The sequence below is a fragment of the Sinohyriopsis cumingii genome, chromosome 18, assembly GCF_028554795.1.
Source record: "Sinohyriopsis cumingii isolate HCF-2022 chromosome 18, ASM2855479v2, whole genome shotgun sequence".
In the NCBI taxonomy this organism is placed as follows: Eukaryota; Metazoa; Mollusca; class Bivalvia; order Unionida; family Unionidae; genus Sinohyriopsis; species Sinohyriopsis cumingii.
In genome coordinates, this window is record NC_142978.1 from 81,344,884 (window position 1) to 81,364,678 (window position 19,795).

The window sequence follows — 19,795 nt, forward strand, 5'->3', positions numbered from 1 at the left end:
ATTTTCCGATGTTATTATACAACTGAAGAGCTTCTTTTATCTATGTCGTAGTGCTGGTTATTCGCTTGCTTGCTAACCGCATTTGCACAGAGAGAATGGGAGGAGAATGGATACAAAAAAGTATCTTCTGCTCGTTCAGATATATAATGAAAAGCAAATATACGTCTTTTAGTACATAGATGGAGATATATTACTTTGTGAAAATGCATTTTAAGTGGTCGTTTCTGGCTCTAAAAAGCAGATATCCTCTCTTTCTCATTAAGATTAGCAATTTTTTTCGAATATGGAGAGTTATCCCCTCATAGAAGGAAAGGGTCATAAAATATATACCCAAAGGCGCTATATTTTAACAATCTCTAGTAAATTGGTGACGCATTTCTCTTCAAAATAGTTCATATAAAATTAACTTATGCCCGTGGCGCAAAGAGAAATCAAACAGGTTCTAATTGGATTTATTCAACCTGATCCAACATGACTTATAAACGGTAAATATATTGATGAGAATATAATAAAATCTTTTTGAATTTATGAACAACAACATGAACAACAGCAACAATCTATGTAGAGATGAATGCAATGAACGGATATTATAATCGTTTGTAGAGATGAATGTAACGAATTGATATTATAAACCTTTGTGGAGATGAATGTTATGAATGGATATCATAAACCTTTGCAGAGATGAATGTAATGAATTGATATTATAAACCTTTGTGGAGATGAATGCAATGAACGGATATTATAATCGTTTGTAGAGATGAATGTAATGAATGGATATCATAAACCTTTGTGGAGATGAATGTTATGAATGGATATTATAAACCTTTGTAGAGATGAATGTAATGAATTGATATTATAAACCTTTGTAGAGATGAATGTAATGAATGGATATCATAAACCTTTGTGGAGATGAATGTTATGAATGGATATTATAATCGTTTGTAGAGATGAATGTAATGAATTGATATTATAAACCTTTGTAGAGATGAATGTAATGAATGGATATCATAAACCTTTGTGGAGATGAATGTTATGAATGGATATTATAAACCTTTGTGGAGATGAATGTTATGAATGGATATCATAAACCTTTGCAGAGATGAATGTAATGAATTGATATTATAAACCTTTGTGGAGATGAATGCAATGAACGGATATTATAATCGTTTGTAGAGATGAATGTAATGAATGGATATCATAAACCTTTGTGGAGATGAATGTTATGAATGGATATTATAAACCTTTGTAGAGATGAATGTAATGAATTGATATTATAAACCTTTGTAGAGATGAATGTAATGAATGGATATCATAAACCTTTGTGGAGATGAATGTTATGAATGGATATTATAATCGTTTGTAGAGATGAATGTAATGAATTGATATTATAAACCTTTGTAGAGATGAATGTAATGAATGGATATCATAAACCTTTGTGGAGATGAATGTTATGAATGGATATTATAAACCTTTGTGGAGATGAATGTAATGAATGGATATCATAAACCTTTGTAGAGATGAATGTAATGAATGGATATCATAAACCTTTGTGGAGATGAATGTAATGAATGGATATCATAAACCTTTGTGGAGATGAATGTAATGAATGGATATCATAAAACTTTGTGGAGATGAATGTAATGAATGGATATCATAAACCTTTGTAGAGATGAATGTAATGAATGGATATCATAAACCTTTGTAGAGATGAATGTAATGAATGGATATCATAAACCTTTGTAGAGATGAATGTAATGAATGGATATCATAAACCTTTGTAGAGATGAATGTAATGAATGGATATCATAAACCTTTGTGGAGATGAATGTAATGAATGGATATCATAAACCTTTGTGGAGATGAATGTAATGAATGGATATCATAAACCTTTGTAGAGATGAATGTAATGAATGGATATCATAAACCTTCGTGGAGATGAATGTAATGAATGGATATCATAAACCTTCGTGGAGATGAATGTAATGAATGGATATCATAAACCTTTGTAGAGATGAATGTAATGAATGGATATCATAAACCTTTGTGGAGATGAATGTAATGAATGGATATCATAAACCTTTGTGGAGATGAATGTAATGAATGGACATCATAAACCTTTGTAGAGATGAATGTAATGAATGGATATCATAAACCTTTGTGGAGATGAATGTAATGAATGGATATCATAAAACTTTGTGGAGATGAATGTAATGAATGGATATTATAAACCTTTGTAGAGATGAATGTAATGAATGGATATCATAAACCTTTGTAGAGATGAATGTAATGAATGGATATCATAAACCTTTGTAGAGATGAATGTAATGAATGGACATCATAAACCTTTGTAGAGATGAATGTAATGAATGGATATCATAAACCTTTGTGGAGATGAATGTAATGAATGGATATCATAAACCTTTGTAGAGATGAATGTAATGAATGGATATCATAAACCTTTGTGGAGATGAATGTAATGAATGGATATCATAAACCTTTGTGGAGATGAATGTAATGAATGGATATCATAAACCTTTGTGGAGATGAATGTAATGAATGGATATCATAAACCTTTGTGGAGATGAATGTAATGAATGGATATTATAAACCTTTGTATAGATGAATGCAATGAATGGATATCATAAACCTTTGCAGAGATGAATGTAATGAATGGATATCATAAACCTTTGTGGAGATGAATGTAATGAATGGTTATTATAAACCTTTGCAGAGATGAATGTAATGAATGGATATCATAAACCTTTGTGGAGATGAATGTAATGAATGGTTATTATAAACCTTTGCAGAGATGAATGTAATGAATGGATATCATAAACCTTTGTGGAGATGAATGTAATGAATGGTTATTATACACCTTTGTAGAGATGAATGTAATGAATGGTTATTATAAACCTTTGTAGAGATGAATGTAATGAATGGATATCATAAACCTTTGTGGAGATGAATGTAATGAATGGATATCATAAACCTTTGTAGAGATGAATGTAATGAATGGATATCATAAACCTTTGCAGAGATGAATGTAATGAATGGATATCATAAACCTTTGTGGAGATGAATGTAATGAATGGATATCATAAACCTTTGTGGAGATGAATGTAATGAATGGATATTATAAACCTTTGTAGAGATGAATGTAATGAATGGATATCATAAACCTTTGTGGAGATGAATGTAATGAATGGATATCATAAACCTTTGTGGAGATGAATGTAATGAATGGATATCATAAACCTTTGTGGAGATGAATGTAATGAATGGATATTACACACCTTTGTTTAGATGGGTGAGATGTAATGAATGGATATTATAATCATTTGTAGAGATGAATGTAATTTAATGGATACTATACACCTTTGTGGAGATGACTGTAATGAATTGATATAATACATCTCTGTAGAGATGGGTGTGATTTATGAATGAATATTATAATCATTTGTAGAGATGAATGTAATGAACGGATATTATAAACCTTTGCAGAGATGAATATAATGAATGGGCATTATAGACCTTTGTAAAGATGAATGTAAAGTACGGATATTTTAAAACTTTGTAGAGATGAATGTAATGAATGGATATTATACACCTTTGTGGAGATGAATGTAATGAATGGATATCATAAACCTTTGTGGAGATGAATGTAATGAATGGATATCATAAACCTTTGTGGAGATGAATGTAATGAATGGATATCATAAACCTTTGTGGAGATGAATGTAATGAATGGATATCATAAACCTTTGTGGAGATGAATGTAATGAATGGATATTACACACCTTTGTTTAGATGGGTGAGATGTAATGAATGGATATTATAATCATTTGTAGAGATGAATGTAATGAATTGATATTATAATCGTTTGTAGAGATGAATGTAATGAATGGATATCATAAACCTTTGTGGAGATGAATGTAATGAATGGATATTACACACCTTTGTTTAGATGGGTGAGATGTAATGAATGGATATTATAATCATTTGTAGAGATGAATGTAATGAATGGATATCATAAACCTTTGTGGAGATGAATGTAATGAATGGATATTACACACCTTTGTTTAGATGGGTGAGATGTAATGAATGGATATTATAATCATTTGTAGAGATGAATGTAATGAATTGATATTATAATCGTTTGTAGAGATGAATGTAATGAATGGATATCATAAACCTTTGTAGAGATGAATGTAATGAATGGATATCATAAACCTTTGTGGAGATGAATGTAATGAATGGATATTATAAACCTTTGCAGAGATGAATGTAATGAACGGATAGTATAAAACTTTGTAGAGATTAATGTTATGAACTGATATTTTCAACCTTTGTAGAGATGAATGTAATTAATGGATATTATACACCTTTGTGGAGATGACTGTAATGAATTGATATAATACATCTCTGTAGAGATGGGTGTGATTAATGAATGAATATTATAATCATTTGTAGAGATGAATGTAATGAACGGATATTATAAACCTTTGTAGAGATGAATGTAATGAATGGATATCATACACCTTTGCAGAGATGAATATAATGAATGGGCATTATAGACCTTTGTAAAGATGAATGTAAAGTACGGATATTTTAAAACTTTGTAGAGATGAATGTAATGAATGGATATTATACACCTTTGTAGAGATGAATGTAATGAATGGATATTATAATCGTTTGTAGAGATGAATGCAATGAATGGATATTATAAACCTTTGTGGAGATGAATGTAATTATAGGTTACTGCATTTGTATGGGAAAATATGAACGAGTTTTCGTATGGAATACTGCACGAACTTGTGAGTGCAGTATATCCTTCCGACAAAACGAGTTCATATTTTCCCATACAAATGCAGTAACCTTTTTATTATATGCTCATTTTTTATTCTACCTAAGGTTTAATTATATAAACAAAATACACTACAAGAAACAACGTAAATGAATGAATGCCGTATTCCAAACTAAATACACAAGCGCAGATTTGACATTACAAAATGACATCATTATTAATGCGCACATAGCTCTGTCCAGATAAATTTGAACTTAGTCGCGCGGTCGACATAACTTTCGAAAGAAAATGGCGTGTCTAGTTAAAATTGAAATTTGCAGTCATATTGTGAATGAATGCGCATTGCAACGACTTTTCCATTTGATCTGGAGTGAATATATTTTGGTATTTTGTTTCGATTCGACGAAAGTTTGTGATTTTGGACTGGATTCATCTGTGCAAATTATAGATGAAATGCATCGGATTGAAGTGGCGCGGGGGAAGCGTGTTTACGTCTGCAAATGTGTTTCTGTTTCTGTCACTGGATGTTTGAAATCATAACGTGGGGAAAAATATGAAGTCTTTCAATTGCAATTTTCAAAAAGACGCTATGGAATTTAATGTGTATTTCATTTTGAGTGCAGTAAGGAGGATGCAATTGCACTTATCATCGAAATTACAGCACACTTTCGAAATGTGTAATCCAGATTGAAAACCTATGACATGGCTCATGTAATTCGGATTTGCAGAATAAAGAAAAAAACATTTTGAGGAAATTCAGGATGTAAAACTGTAAGTATATTTTATTTTGCCATTCTTATCACCAGATAAAGAAGACAGTATATGCCTTGTCACTTGTATGTTATTTGTAAGGACATAATCGTCCGTCTTTTATATAATGTAGCTAGCCTAAATCCGTAACATTGTATCAACGCGGAATGTGTCAAAACAGCTGGGTTTTTTGCAGTCTACGAAACATGTTTTAGTTCATTCAGAAACAAATTTAAATAACCACAACGTAAAGAGCCTCTTACGCGAGTGTATATGATTTGTTTACAAATCAAAGGTGCTGGTGTCTGCGTCATTGTTTGTTTACAATAGAAAGTAGTTCCTTTATTCACGTGAATGCTATATGTGTATTGTCGCGCGCGTTCAGTATCGGGTAATATTGAACGATTCTGACAATGTAAAGTTAACGGGGAAAAAAATGAGCATATAATAATGAATGGATATTATACACCTTTGTGGAGATGAATGTAATGAATGGATATTATAAACCTTTGTAGAGATGAATGCAATGAATGGTTATTATAAACCTTTGTAGAGATGAATGTAATGAATGGATATCATAAACCTTTGTGGAGATGAATGTAATGAATGGTTATTATACACCTTTGTAGAGATGAATGTAATGAACGGATATTATAAACCTTTGTAGAGATGGATATTAAGTACGGATATTGTAAAACTTTGTTGAAATGATATTATAAACATATTCTGAGATGAACATAAAGTTCTGGTATTATAAACCATTATAAACCAAACTGATCTTTTCGCAGAGTAGCCTGAGAAGTTTTGCACTATTTTAAAATGTATATATGGTCATCTGTTTGGGATAATTATAATATTATAATAAAATGTTTATATGAAAGGTCCGAACGTTGTGAAAATAAGTGGTCGTGAGCTTCCATTATCTGACCAAGAGCCTCTGCTTTTATCTCTTTTTTCGTTCTGACCAGTGACATACTCCGGTTACATTTACATTATCAATTTAATAAGTATAAAGGCTTTAAAGCTAATATCACATTTAATCCTCATCTAGAATACAAACACAATCCAATTTGTATAATTTCCTGATTCATGTCAGAAGGTCATATGGTTATATAGCCAGGCTTTCTACAATTAATGTCCCCGTGAATTCGTATGCTTGTATGCAGTGGCAGGCTTTCTCCAATTCTAATAAAGATGCGGACTTTGCACTGCAACGTACGAGATAGGCATTTTGTCCTGTACAACAGTTTTAAAATATGAGCCAGTTGTTTCGTTATGATTACTTATATAATGCATATTAAAGCATAGAAAATTAGCAAGTGTTTGTGACTGGAACTTTATAATAAATAAGTGTGTTACTTATTCAGTACAGTGGATTCGGAAAAATTAGTTATCGCTCGTTAGAGACCTTTGGGACCATCGGGAACTCTCTGTTCATCCGAACGAAAGAAGAAATAAAATAATTTTGTATCTATTCTTTTAATCACAGCCTGAAATGCGGAGCATGTGGGAAATACTGAAGGCAAGTTTGAGAAACAGGCATTAATGTGCTTGTTTGATCGATTCATAAATGACAAGAAGATTCATTAAGCCATGAATATTTTATTTGTAATTCTGGTGAACGTAATACAGATTAATGTAATCCATGCTCCAGCCAGTTCATTTCTGAGTAATAATCTTACATCATGGCAATAACAACAAAATAAATAAATAAATGCGTGTGTTTATGTGCGAATTGGGATTTTAAACGCAACTTTTTAAATTTGAGCCATCTCGCTACGATGTTTGCAGTGTGGCAGTTAATATTGATGTCTAGTACTGAGGCATCATGCCACAAACATGTAGCATGATGTCCTACCCAGTCACATTATCCTGACACCAGGCCGATCATTGTAAAACTAACCTCTTAACGCTGAGCGCCAATGGAGGCAACTGTAAGTATAATTTTTTCAAGTCTTATCGTCATGACGTTGAAAGGTAGAACTGCAGTTGTCTTGGAACTGCTGATTGTAACCGTCGCACATCATACCTTTTTAGTATCTGGCCAAACTCTAACAGACTCTTAACAAAGGATGACAAACAACTAACAGGCAATTAGCATATTAGAATAATTTTAACATTAATAAATATCTGCCCATCCTACCATTTATCTTGAGGTGGGTAGATAATCAGACAGACAGACAGGCAAATGAGATAAATATAAAGATAGGTTCATTTGTTGCTACGTATATTGCTAGATGAACAGCATGAACATACCCAAGATGAGAAATAAGCATATAATAATGATGTTGTACGTGTATTCTTAGTTTGAAATTGACAGTACGTCAGGCCAGTCATCGCCTGCTACCCTTAGTAACTGTAGATATTACTACTTGTGACCCAGTGTGGAGAGTGACATCTAGTTTAGTCTGGAATGTCCTTTGTATTGGATCAGGCAGCTGAGCAGATATATATAACCAGGCATATGGGAAGAGCTTAGTGGATAACGCAGGGCATCCTCTGCATCTGGACGTGTATCCAACTTCTAAACATTGTCGTGCTGCTGGATTCAGACAGCCCTGGACGGAAGAGTAAGGACGACTCTGCGTAACTTTCACTCAATTAAATCCAGCACACGCTCTAGTCATAACACAATTCCCCTCTCCCCACCAGATAGTTTTAACTCGAATGGCGATGGGAGAGAGGCATAGCAGCAGGTATGGATACACTGACAGTAGTAGCTGTAAACCTGTATACAGGCGCTCATGACACTGGGTCGCTTTTCTGTACCGAAATTGTAATCGAATGAACTCGGCGGCCCTTTGGCGAGTTAACACCTCCTTAGCATGAGGAAGGAGCTAGAAGAAAACGTGTCCTAAACATTGCCTGACTGACCTTGATCCTGGTCAGCATATAGCGTCTGATGGTGACACTGGCCAGATTTAACATCTAGATATCAGCACTGAGTGAAACCAAAGACCAGGGAAAACATCAACTCACAGAAGTTCGAGCCTGCTAAACCTTCCTCTGGAGTGTCTGAAGTAAAGACGAGCAACTTAAAGCTGGTATTAGGTTTGCTATCATATAAAAACTACGTAGCAAGCTAACAAATCTCACAAACAGATGACAGACAAAAGCAAATGAGAATCCTACTGTAAAAGATGTAACTATTACCGGTGTCAATGCACTCCCCATGACTTACTCATGAGAAATCAAGGAAACATTGTATGAAGACCTGGAGTTTCTTATTGCCGAAATAATAAAGGCTTACAAGCTCGCCATCCTAGGTGCTTTCAATGCTAGAGTTGGCATGGATCATCAGACATGGCCAGGTGGCATTGTCCAAAATAGCTTTGGAAAATGTAACAACAACGGACTCTTCCTATTTAGCAACACTCAACAAAACCTCCACATCATCAGCACATTTTTCCTCTTTCCAAACAGTAACAATACGACTGACTGGAATGCACCCACATTCCAAGTACTGGCATCTTATTCACTATGCCAATGTCAAGTGAAGATACGGGCAGAATGTCCGAGTGACAAAGACCATGAGAAGAGCAGAATGCTGGTCTGACCACAGGCTCATAATCGCCATGCTAGGAGATGACTACAAGGCACAGACGTGATCCAAAACCTTAATGGCGCCTAATTGAAACAGAAGAATATGAGATAGGCATTTGTAAAGGAATTGTGCAGTCAACATGATGCAGCTGATATATACTCAGAGAATGTCGAGAAAAACTGGAAACCGTTCAGAAACTTTGTGTACTCAGCTGCAACCAAATCCTCGGCGACAACATACGTAAACATCAAGATTGCTTTGATGCGAAAATGCTGCCATACAGAGACTTTTAAATGAGAAACATCGGTAACAGAATGCCTATTTACAAGACAACACGTCAGAAGGCAGTCTTCAACAGCAGCAGAGAGGGCGATCAGACCACTTAAGGGAGTGGTCACCCTTGTGTTTGGACCAAAAAAAAATAGTGACCCTTCATAGAGGTCAATACCACGTCTACGATTATTGTTTGTCCCAAACAGAATTGTAGACGCCCCCTCTCTGCTGCTATTCATGTTGTAAAAGAAATTTTAAGTTTGATGAATATTTCTCAACGCGTTCTCCTCATCTGAATCATGGGAATCTTCGGAATCATGGGAATCTTCGGAATCTTCGGAATTTGTTCTATGTTTCATGTAATATTCAAGTTCTGATGGTGGTTTTTCTATTTTTGGATTTATGTTCTTTCTGTGTTTATAATATATCATCAAACTTCTCTATCGATCTCCACCGCAATTTTTGCAAATCTGATATAATCCTCTAACGCCGTTGTTACAACCAACACAACTTCGTGGACCAGCATGAGGATTTTTCTTTATAAGATAATTATGTTTCTTGCAATATTCTCCACGACATTTTTTATCACATTTGTTAGTGGTTCCTTGACGCAGCCACGCACAGTTGTTCATTATATGAATGATATCTTTTTAATTAAATTTACACCCCTTCTGCTGATATTAATTAAAAGATTGTTATATTAAAAAATAATGGTACATTCGGAATCTCATACTGCAAGAATAGCACGAGAACGATTAGAAGCAATTAAAAAATTTCTTCCTGTCAAAGACTCATTCAGAAAAAATCTACAAGCGCAGCAAGAAGCACAAGTTGAGTATGAAGAGGACACTAAAAAACTGTTTAAGCCCGTCACTGCAGCTACTGAACAAGTTACAACTGTCATCAAAGAAGATCTTCTTCCGGTATCAAGACAAACTGCAGCGCAGACTGAGGAGATAGCAAGAACAACTAGACAGACAGAGGAGATTTTACGAAATCTTCCACCTGGCATAGCTATGGAAATAGCTGCGGCTCAGCCTCCACCTGTTGGTGAGGAAATACTTGAAGAAATTGGAAAACTTCGTACTGATCTCGCCGACGTGCAAAAAGAACATGCACCTGAACCCGAACTAGTAGAAGAAAACTTAGAATTAATTGCAAAATTCAAAGAAGGAGTTGTTGAAGAAATTAGAAATACTAAAAGAGAACAATTACCCGAAAAAATATTAAATAGTATGTTTAATAAATCTGATATTTTTAAACCCCGTTATGAAAAAGTAAATGATGATAATCTTATTAAATATATATATCGCGTATATTACAACAAAAAACAAGCTAGAGGTCCAGAATATAAAAATCTTAATAAAGAAATAAAAGAACTTAGAGGGAAGTTGAAACAACTAGAACAAGAACAACTCTCCCAGTATCAACTTTCTCCACCTCTGCAACAAATAGAACAACAATCTTCTTCACCGCTGTCAAAATTTAAAAAGCTATTTAGAACAACACCATCTAAGAAATCAAAAGAAGAAGAAGGAGCTACTGGCAGCTACTCAGAGAATGTCGAGAAAAACTGGAAACCGTTCAGAAACTTTGTGTACTCAGCTGCAACCAAATCCTCGGCGACAACATACGTAAACATCAAGATTGCTTTGATGCGAACGATGCTGCCATACAGAGACTTTTAAATGAGAAACATCGGTAACAGAATGCCTATTTACAAGACAACACGTCAGAAGGCAGTCTTCAACAGCAGCAGAGAGGGCGATCAGACCACTTAAGGGAGTGGTCACCCTTGTGTTTGGACCAAAAAAAAATAGTGACCCTTCATAGAGGTCAATACCACGTCTACGATTATTGTTTGTCCCAAACAGAATTGTAGACGCCCCCTCTCTGCTGCTATTCATGTTGTAAAAGAAATTTTAAGTTTGATGAATATTTCTCAACGCGTTCTCCTCATCTGAATCATGGGAATCTTCGGAATCATGGGAATCTTCGGAATCTTCGGAATTTGTTCTATGTTGGTCTGGGAGATGATTTTGTTTGTCCTGATAATATCATCAATGACGTGTCACGGTTAGAAGTTCTCATAGGAGGAAAACGTGCCGGAAATAATTCACCAGAAATAATTAATGAAGCAGCTGATATTTGTCGGCGATTATTTCAAGGTGGTATCATGGATATCGGCGTTTACCGAGAACTTATCGATGAACTTGTTGATGACTAGTTGTTAGATAAATGGTAAATAAAAATAAGATGATCATACATAATAATCATCGCAAATCTGTACAGGTCAGAGCGGTAAACTCACGATTACCAATCCATAGGGTTATTTACGGAGATGGACTTGGTGATGTTATTAAGGGTCTATTTAGAAGGATGGCTCCAAAAGCAATACCGATTGCAAAACAATTAGGTATGAAGGCTATTGAGGCTGTTCGTGATAAAGCTCCTGGTGCAATTGTCAATGTTGCTGGTAAGGCGTTCTCGGCGATCAAAGAAAGACTAGCACGATTACTGCCACGAAAACAACAACCACCAGTAAAATTACCAAGTACTGAGGTGATGCCTGCAGATGTCAGTAAAATAATAAATCAAGCTGCAAATCAAAAACTAGCGGCGATATCTGAAGAAGCGGAAAAAATATAACAGCAAATTTAATAGCAGGAAGCGGTCTTCGTCGACGATGATTATCATTTGGAAAAATGATAATTACAATAAAATGTTTAAACGCATATCCGACCCAGCATTTGACATGGATACATCGGTCCTCAAAGATGAATCGGTACGTGATTATCAATTTTATTCCTATGACGCAAAACAACCAGATCAGCGGGGGAGAATCGAATTACAGGTTCATGATACAAGTAGATATTTCTTGCCCGCTGAAGCGTTTATTGAAGTAGAAGGTGAACTTGTAAAGGGGGATAATACGACATATGGTGCCAATTTGCGTGTTGGTTTTGTCAACAACGGGATTATGGCGTTGTTTGATAGCGCCACATACATGATTGATGGAAAAAATATTGAATCAGTTCAGAAGGATGTTGATGTTGCTACAACAATAATTGGTCTAGCGAGATATTCTGACGACTTTATAAGATCAGCCGGTCCAACAATGATGTTTGCCAAGGATATTACTGACAACGCTGATCATATCAGGTATGCCAAAATACGAACACCAGTAAATACTGCGGTTAATCCACAACCGGTTGATGAAGGTCCTGAATACGCAGCCAGACCAGCTGCTGATTTTGATATTGTACAAGGCGATAGCGCGACTTTCAACCTAGGATTTGCAACACGCCAAGCAGCGTTGTCAGGAAATAATAGAAATTTCTCATGTGCAATTCCATTATCTCACATCTTTGGATTTTGCAGAAATGTTAGAAAGGTCATCTTTGGAGCTAAACACACAATTGTGTTCGCAAGAAAAAATGATGATAATGATGCAATCTGGCGAGGTGTTGGTGTTGATGATGATGGTAAAGTAAATATATCAAAACTTTCATTGTGGATGCGAGTAATAACACCATCAATTACTGAAGAACAAAAATTACTATCTTTTATGGATCAAGGCGGTAAATCATTGATATCATGGTTAACAGTAACCACAGATGCTGCTCAAAGCAATGTTAATGGTTTATTTACATGGAATATAGCATCACAACAAGGTGTTTCTGCACCACGACATATTTTTATTGCGCTGCAAGATAATGCTCGGATGAATAATCAAGAACGTTCACATATGATATTTGATAACCTTGGAGTTAATGAAGTTTCCTTGCGAATAAATGGACATCAAGAACTGGCTGAGGATATATTGTTAAATTTTGGTCAAAATCATGTAGCGCGTGCATATCATCGTTTGATGTCATTCATGGGACGTGATCTAAAATATCACTAAAATGAGATCAGATTAGTGGTGGTCCAAACAAATTATCGTTGACAAATAATCAGATTAAACATTTCAATAAAGCCCTGGAATCAAAAACTGGAGTTCAGTTTCATCTTTCTCCGAGCGCCATCAAAGACATGGTTAAAATAGGTGGTATATTTCCACTTCTCGCAGCGCTACCAGCGATAATAGCTGCTGCTGCTCCAGCCGTAGCAAAAGCAGCCTCGTTAGGTGCTGTTGGAACAGCTGCTGGAATGGCTCTAAAGAAAGCAATAGGAAAGGGGTACAAAAAAAAGAGACGCGGTCTAAGATTACCGGGATCTCGTTTGGGGAGAGGTCTAAGGCTTCCACGTTAGATGTTCCAGCATCAAATTTTGATTTACTTGATGCTGCCAAAAAATTAAAAATAAAAAAACTTCAGAGGTGTTTTATATGCGAGATCAATTACCGAAACAACCAAACAAACTCGAAACAGGTATTATTAATCTAGACTCGAATTCAGGACCCGGTATTCATTGGGTATCATACGCGGTTGATCCACGTGGAATCGTTTATTTTGATTCGTACGGGTTAGCTCCACCCGTTGAATTTATCAAGTATGTTGCACCACTTCATAAAAAAGTTTGGTATTCAACGCTACCCACAAAAACAATGACAGATCCGCCAATATGCGGCCATGAAGTAATTAATGTACTCGACGCTATATCAAAATCATCCAAACCACCACATAAAGTTGTGCATGATTATACAAGTAACCGATTCGTTGCGCGTAAAGCGTTTTAAACAACAGGTCTTATTATAATGGTTGATATTTACGGAAGATCTTCTACCAGTAAGAAAATAAAATCCGACGTTGATCTGTCGAAGTATGTGACTAAAGATGACCTCGCTGATATTATGAACCTGGCTGGAGTTGACCCAGATGAGGTTGTTATTTTTCAAGATCGATATGGTAAACTAAAAACGAGCAATATCAGATGGTATGATATAGTTCGACGAGTACTCGGTGCAGTTACGGATAATATTCCCGTGTTTACTGACGGTGGTAGAATCAGAGATTCAAGTATATCGTTTGCAACAATTAGAAATGAAATTGCAAAAAGCGTTGCTAATTGTATGAAAAGCACCGGCGACACAATGACGGGTGAACTCAGCATGAACGGAAATAAAATAGTACTTTTAAGAGATCCAACATCTGACAAAGACGCAGCAACAAAAAAATACGTCGACAACGTGGATGGAAAACTATCCACGCTTCCGGCCGAGTATGATGTTCACGTGGGCGCTTTTGCAAGACTTCGCAGAAATTTTCAAAAAACCGACGAATCCATAAATAAATTCTTTGGCACTCCGCACGCCATTGATATAAAACTCGTTGATATCAAAACTAACCTAGACTCGATCAAACGAACACAGCAAAACATCATAGCGGGAATTCCTGAGATCGTCAACAAAACCAGTCTGATTAAAATTCCAGCTGGAATAACTCCCGGGCATATCACCAGCATTGTATACACGGTATCATCGGGTTTTGCAACATGGTCACAGCAAAATAAAACTATCAAATATACCGCAACAGTAACTGGCGTGTATAGGTTGTCCGTGTTCAGTGCTGCAAAATTTGAAATATTTACAACGTTTCCATGGCGTCATTCCACCGACAGGTTTTCCGGGGTTGTATCTGCTATATTAAATAGCGGAAACGAGGAAATATTTATTCTGGAAGCAGCTGATGAGAAATTAACCGCAACATCTTACTGGTGGTGTTTGGAATTTGTAGCTGAAACACCTCAATTGGTTACTGCATAAAAATATATATGGACGGTGCACAATACAGGTACAATCAAGCGCGTGAGTGGCAGGCGGCGCTAAAAGATCAAGTCGATCAATATACAGTAAAAGTAAAAAAATATCGACGACGATTAGTTATCGTTGATGTAATTGTTTATTCAGTATCCGCTGTTGTTGCTGGAACCGGTGTCATATTATCAGCGGTGACAATGATGGCACCAGCAGCTGTAACTATTTGTATTTCAGCAGCAACAACTATTGCAGGTGTGTTTAATATCATCGCAAAAAAAATATGTACTTGCACGAACGAAAAATTATCCGATTACAAAAAAAAATTACACACAGCGACGGTAGCATACTCGAAATTATCCTCGTTGTTATCAGCGTGTCTTAGTGATGGAATTATATCTGATTTCGAATTTTCAATGATGACTAAAATATACGATGAAGGTATCGGTATTAAAGATACAAGTATTAATAATGACAGAATTACTCCAGCAGATCGTGACCAACACAACTCCGCCAAAGATAACGATGATCTCGCTAAGTTCGTCTAATCCTGAATTTAGTGTTAATTTTCCTACTGCAATTCCAGTAAAAGAAATAGCACTAGCGCAATTACGGGTATATTACAGCTGGCCAAATATCAGATCAAAATCATTTCATGGTACACCAGCAAATAATTCGCTTGTATTTGCTAGTAAAAATAAACCAGATGGTATTCCTGACTGGGTTGTTGTTGGAATACCAACTGGCAGTTATGAGATCGAACAAATCAATGATGAATTTGCGCGTAGAATAAAATCAATAACGGGAAAAGAAGCAAAAATATCAATTAATGTTCATGAACCGACCCTGTCATCGACGGTTGAAATACATTCTCCCGATTATGCCGTTGATATTTATCAATCTTCAATCAGATCCGTACTAGGATGGCCTGAAATATCACCACCGATAACACCGATACCACCAGAACCGAAAAAGTCTGATTATGTCACAGATATACAATCATATCATGAAATTAATCCATCATACCTGAAACAACTACGTGATGTAAAAAATAGATCAATGTTTAGCTTTTTTTTTTACTTTTCGATAGTGATGAGGCATGGACTTTTAAAAATAATCCCGAGGAAACAAGTGCTTCAGGTTTTTATCGAAGTGAGATTGTTAAATATTTTCAGGAAATCAATCAAGAATGTAAAAAACAACTAGCTCAACTAAATCAATATTTTAACGAACATATTTTTGACATATCAGCGTCATCACGAGAAAAAATCATCACGCGTGTGGAAATATTAAATCAGCTTGTATCAGATATGGAATATATTAATAACCGAATAGTTCAAGCGATGGTTAGTTTAGGATCATTTAAAAAATTTGAAGCATATAAATGGTTAGAAAAAAATAAATTAACAGAAGCCGATGTACCAAATTATAAATTTCCCGGGTATAGTGAAGTTGAGTTAAGAAAATCTGTCAATTATGTCATTGATGAATATTTTCCTAAAATACTCGATGCATGGAGAAAATTAATTCCACCAGCAACTGTTCTTAGATATGATAATGATCCACATGGGGGCGGAAGACACGTATCTCCGGGAATCGTTAATATAACACCGACAATCGTGGTCAATCTGGTTTGTGACGTAATCTATGGCAGCTATCAAATAGATCTCGGAAAATCAAATCAGGCTCAACAAGGATACATCCTATACACATTTACACCACAAGTTTCCCCTGGAAGTTTAATCGTGCAAGAACCAACTAATCCTGTGTATCTACGGTGTCACAATAATATGTTAACACGAATAAATTTTAAACTCACAGACCACCTTAATCGCTTAATTGACATACGTGGAGAAGAACTTGTGATAAATCTGTATGTGAAATCTTAAATATTATGTAATGGAGTGTTTTTATACACGAGGATTTCTTAACAGTTAGAAGAACATTTGTGACAGAGATCAGACTCAAATTCGATCAACTTAAAAAAAATAAATAAAAAAATATTTTATTACTGATACAAATTAATCGGCCTTGCAAAAAAAAATATGTTTTTTTTTCTGAAAATTTGATCATTTTACACTACAAGTGGTTAGCGTTGACAGGGACCCCAGTTACCAAAACTTTCATTTTCATTATTACTTTGGATCATTTCACCAGTAACTGGGTTACTTTGGATCATTTCACCAGTAACGAAGTTACTCGCTGACATAATTTTTCTTAATTGTCTTATACGAGTACTAATCGTTTTCTTTGCCTCGTACTCGTGGGATAACAGCGATTTAATTCTTTCTACGGCGGCAGAGAGAGGAACGAATTCCTTCACCTGATTATCTTCTACGGTAGCTAGCGACTGAAACATTGCCGCCTGAATCTGTTTCATGAGCTTGTATTCAGATGATAGTGTGTGTGCTCCCTGATTTTTACGTTCTTGTAAAATCTCAAAATCAGAAACTATTTTTTCAGGATTTAGTTCATCGGATATATTAATTCCATCTTTTGTCAATTTTTTAACAGCAACAATTACATCATTGATATTTTCATGGTTCATTATGTAATATATAAATCTTTAAAATAAAAAAAAATATCCCTACAGAACCCCTATCGAGTCTTTAGCGAGTTCGTCGGGATGATTCGAATGAAGAGCCCCTATCGAGTATATTAGCGAGCTCAGATTATGAATGAAGAGCCCCTATCGAGTGTATTAGCGAGCTCAGATTATGCATTGGACGGCACAAACATATAACTTAACTAAGGAAATGTATATATACAATGAAATGGATATATGCAAGGACAGTACAAACATATACGCTCAGCAAAATCCCACCCACAATAATTAATCCAGTGGGTGATACGAAAATATGTATCAACCACCAGTCAAATTGTGGTTGAATTTTGCTGAGCGGGGGGTTTTGCGGTTCCCCCATTATTATAAAAATCGCAATTATGCGCACCACCAACAAATTGTCAGCCATGGGGATTCGATCCTGGACCGCAAGCGTCACAGTCCAATACCATACTGATTGAGCTATCGAACCTTGTTACGAACATATGTTTCGGAAGTTAATATATAGCTAAGGAACCAATATTTACACTAAAACAGCGGTTTCTGAATAATAACGGTTTCTGTATTATAACAACGGTTTCTGAATATAAAACAGCATTTTTCCTAAGCAGACTGCAAATACAACCTGCGAATCAATAATAACAGCGGTCCTAAGCGGCATGAACACACCTGCAGATCGATTTATACCATAACAACGGTTTCTGTTCTGTACCTATATTACAGCTTCCTTGCGGATCAATAACATTATCCTGATTTCTCGTAATGTTGTATAATGGGAAATATTTAAAAACCATAAATAATACTTCTACGAGTAATTAATTACGTCGTAATTAGTTAAACTGACTAATTACGATCATAAAAAATCAAAAATCTACGAAGAAAACTATATATTAAAAAGTAATCTCCCTTTTATATAATCAAAAATTCAGTAGTATACGATCAGACAGTACTGGGTTCCAATGGTTTTGTCTCGTTAACAATACTGAAAGGTAATTTTCTGTTTATATTTTTTCGAGAAAGCGGTTTTATATATATTTTCTGCCACTCTTTGTACTGAATGCGGGTGAATATCAAAATATTTAGCAGCAGAAGATATTGAACGAAATATAATTGCTTCGCCAGTTTCTGTGTTTTTGGAATTTACCGCCCTTCTAGAAACTGTCTTACATCTTCCAGTATTACCACGTATATTATTCTCACTCCGTGATATAGCTTGAAGGTTGTGCAGGGAGTTGTTCTGAGGATCTCCGTCAACATGATCAATAACAAGACCGTCTTTGATCAAACCCTTCTGACACTCATACGTGAATCGATGACAATGATATCTTTTCTTCCCAACTGTAAATCTAAGATAGCCAGTATTAGAAACAGTACCAACCGGTCTCTTCAACTTACAGTGTCTGATGACACCATTAATATCTGATTCATAGTTTGTTATGACAGGATGTGGGACAAATTTATTTTGCTCCATTATAATAATATTATTTGTTTAAATCATTGTTTGTCTGAAATCTTGATATATAATCCTCCACGGATTTTATAGCGTTTTCACCGTTGTTATTTTTTTTGTCATAATATCTTTTAAGTTCTCTGAACCGTTTTCCACCGCACTTTCCACATAATCCTGTTTTTCCTCGCACTCCAATACCACACCGCAGACATGGTATTGGTCCTAGACTTCCTCGTCGTATGTTTTGTGAGTGCATCCAACAAAATTCCTTTCTGCAGGATTTGTTGCATCGATTTACTGAGCCGATCATCAACCATTTGCATTGAGACATTGTATATATAATATTTTTTTATTTTAAATATTTGTTTTAATTATATGAACGAGTTTGAGAGATTATCCCAGACTAGGCCTGTTAAATATAAATTCAACCTCGACAGATTATCTCACTTGCCAGTGCGAGATTTGGTTGATCCGAAAAATAAAAGTCTGATATCGAAAATTCATGACGCCAAGAAAGAATTTTACACGGATGGTGCATCTCATACATGGTCAACGTTCAAGATTATACGCAATACTGACAAAGTCAGTGTCGACTCTGTCACGGACGCCACAAAGAACGACAAGCGAGCGGCAACTATCATTAACTACATCGCTGAATACGAGGGCAATCAAAAATATTTCTTCAGAGTAAAATTTATTGTATTAACAGAAAC